A 4,032-nucleotide genomic window follows, 5' to 3' on the forward strand; every position below is an offset into this window, starting at 1 on the left:
AATCATTTGCAAATGCCAAAATTAAAAAAAAAAACTAGAGGGTACTAGAGAAACGTCGCGTTTCGTCACTTTTCAACAATCGCGACTATGCAATATTAATGCATGGAACAAGATGTTTTTTGATGTGGCGTGTCTGATAACGATTGTACATCGGGTTCACTGCAAACTCGTAAATTCTGGGAAACAATGTGCAATCGTAAGTTCACAGTTCGAATTTCACTTTACTGAATAAGAATCAAATTATGACCTTAACAATTCAGAAACCTCAGTCTCTCGGGAAGTAACCACAATCTTGATATTTCGATCAAAACCACGTATATCCTCTGACATCCTAATATCCTTTTATAAGTCTCGTCGTCAAAAGCAAAAGGCACTCCATTGAATGAATGCAGTTCCTTTTTAACACAAAATCCATATTAGTTTCTGTCGTTCCCTTTCTTCTTTCTTAGGCAGAACATCACCTCGCATTCCTTGTAGTTTCCTTTCGACTTGGGATCAACTAAATTGAATGGGGCTAAGTCAAACACACTGTCAAGTATATTTTCCATTCAATCACTTTTCACAGTCAAATAAGTTCTCGCGTAAAGCAACACTATCTTCAAATCCACAAAGTTGAAACATGCTGCTTCCTTAACACCGCCTAAGGTACTTCATGCTGTTTCTCGAAGTAAAAGTAATCTATTTTGAAAGCAACTTAGTCGTTTCATGGTTCAAGAGAAGGATAAAGACACATACACAGATGTTCTAGGTCACGAGTAGTGGAAGCAAAGATATTTTGCGAGGCAACACGTCCCGTGTCTTGCAGAGCTGTGTGCGTGCATAATCACACAACCTGGCAAAGTATGGCGAGGACCTCTAGTGGCAATTCAGGCAACCATATCTTAAACATTAGCATGACGCAATAGCATACCGAAGGATGAGGAAATCTGTGAGATTTTTTTTATGACGATATAAAATTTTAATTGAATTTAAGCATGCAATTAATGCACTTAGGAAAAATGTCACATGCCGTAATAGATTCTTTTACAGGAGGCATTCTATTCACTTGCATTGCTACACATTGATACTTGCCTGGCTCAAATGACAAGTGATCTTGAAACTCCCGTACTCGATTGCTGATAGAGTGGGGGCTGTAATGTACCGAATGTTATTTTTACTTTTGACTGATTGTTGTGAGAAGCGACAAAAAAGGTAAATAAATGAGAACAATTGAAACTTGACAGAGAACATTTTCCCTCAATAATGTTTGCACAGTTATCAATCATCCATCGGATATAAAAAAAGGGGAGAAGGGGTATTATTGTTCTACGCTAGTTGGTAAGAAGAAACAGCATCTGCTTTTAATTTCTTTATCTGTAATTTCCTTATCCTGCCATCGATAATATTCAGGGTGTCCCATGCAACTTGACAAATCAAAATATCGCAAGAAATATGCATCAAACAAAAAAAAATGTTCCATATGAAAGTATAATAGTATTGTGCGGGCAAGTCACCTATGATACAATGAACGAACCCCACCAACCCCCACACCCCAGGGGGGGGGGGGGGCAGGGGGCAACTTTGAAATGTTAAAAGGGAACCCCTATTTTTTATTGCAGATTCAAATTTGATGTCCGAAAATATGTAGATTTTTGTCTGACACATTTTGTTCCATTCGTGATAGATAAATGGCACCGTAAGGGCAACGTGTTGGTTGTGTTTCGCAAATGCTGTGGCTGGCAAGTGTGTGAGAAGGGACACTGTGGCCTAGAAGCATTGTGCTCACGCTCTCGGTAGTCAGTGATTGTATGGTCAGTGCAGTGTGAACGCAAAGAGTCAAACGATACAGTTAAGTGGGGTATTCAACATCTTGGATTATCTATCCATAGAAGAAGAAATTGAAATTATCCTTGTTTATGGTGAATGCAGAAGGAACATCAATGATGCTGTGACCCTTTACGCGAAACGTTTTCCTGACAGTATGATCGTGTTCTTCATTTGTTGGAGTTGTCAAACAGTTTTGTGCCGAAGGAAATATACGACCTAAAAAAGGGTTCGTAGAGCAACTGCCACTGTTGATCATAATGCAATTGCAGTCCTAGCCACGGTGGCTCATAATCCCCAGGTGAGTATGCAAGTAATATCATCGCAGTCAGGAATATCTCGCAATAGTGTTTGGAGAATATTGAAACATCACAAATTTCATCCCTATCACATGTCCATGCATCAGGAACTTCATGGCGATGATTTTCACAATCGAAAGGTGTTTTGTGAATGGGCACGCGAACAAATATTAGTCGACCAGCAGTTCTGTCATAGAGTACTTTTCTCCGACGAGTCAACCTTCAGAAAGCATGGTCAGATTAATCATCACAATATGCATTATTGGAGTGTGGGAAACCCTCATTGGTTGCGTGAAGTTGAATGTCAACATCCTTGGTCGGTTAACGTGTGGTGTGGAATCATAGGTGACAAACTGATTGGTCCTTATCTTATTGACAGTACTTTGGACAAGCACAAATATCGAACGTTTTTGCATGAGGAATTACCGACATTGCTTGACGACTTAGACCTTGCACTATGACAGCACATAATGCAATAAATAGTAGCATGGGAGGAATTAAACCTCATGTACAATGGTCGTTCGATCGGTAGAGGCAGTCTGGTGCATTAGCCTGCCAGATTGCCAGACTTACGTTGCTGGATTTCTTTTTGTGGGAATATCTGAAAAAACGTGTTTATCAAGACATGCCAACAACTCGTGCAAACATGATCGACCGAATGAGAAATGCTTGCGCACACATTGATGCAGATACACTTCTGCGTTGTGTTCAATCATTTGAACAACTGATCAACAAATGCATTGAAGTTCGAGGACATCATTTCGAGTATTGCATGGAATAATTGCATTTAGCACCCTGATGGTGAGAGGCGAGGGGAGTCACCCAAAACAAGCACCCTGACAATGGTGAGAGGCGAGGGGACTGAACCAAAACAAGCACCCCAATGGTGAGAGGCAAGGGGCTCACCCAAAACAAGCACCCCAATGGTGAGAGGCGAGGGGACTCACCCAAACAAGCACCCCAATGGTGAGAGGCAAGGGGCTCACCCAAAACAAGCACCCCAATGGTGAGAGGTGAGAGGCGAGGGGACTCACCCAAACAAGCACCCTGATGGTGAGAGGCAAGGGGACTCACTCAAAACAAGCACCTCGATGGTGAGAGGTCAAGAGACTCACCCAAACCAAGCACCCTGATAGTGAAAGGTGAAAGGACGGTGCCATCTATCTATCTCAAATGGAACAAAATGTGTTGGACAAAACCTACGTATTTTTGTATGTCGAATTTGAATCTGTAATAAAAAATAGGGGTTCCTTTCTAACATTTCAAGGTTGCCCCCACAATACTATTATACTTTCATATGGAACATTTTTTCATTTGATGCATATTTCTCGTTATATTTCGATTTGTCAAGTTACATACATACTATCCGTTGTGCTAAAGGTACAAAGAATAAATTATAAAATAACAAATTATATGCAGACAATTACGAAATTATACAGAAATATGTCTTGTTACAAGAAAATTGAAGAAGTTTGTTGTAAAAACGTGAAATTGATACAAAATGTCAAAATATGCCATATCAAGTTCATCTATTTCAGCTGATTTTCATCAGATACGTAAATATCTCACCCCAGTATTCGATCTGATACCTAATGAAAATTATGTTATAACATAATGCCCCGGGCCCTACTGAAAAATAATTCTCTGATCAAAGTGTCAAACAACTGTTGACCTATGCCACCAGTGATGTGACTATTGTGGTGCAAAGTCTTCCTTTACAGCAAGTAATGTCCGAGGTAGACTTCGAGATCCATGTTTAGTGGCATACAAAAATGCCCTACCCTAAAATTTCTGTACTATTCATCACAGTGTACACTTTAAAAATAACAGATTACTTACTTTTTTTTTTTGGAAACTTTTGTGCCAAGAAAATTTCTTGTAGCAGAACACGTTTCTTTGTTGCACAGCTTGTTTAAGAAGAAAGTGTTCT

This window comes from Lepisma saccharinum, chromosome 3 (genome assembly GCF_977018435.1).
Source record: "Lepisma saccharinum chromosome 3, izLepSacc3.1, whole genome shotgun sequence".
NCBI classification, from domain to species: domain Eukaryota; kingdom Metazoa; phylum Arthropoda; class Insecta; order Zygentoma; family Lepismatidae; genus Lepisma; species Lepisma saccharinum.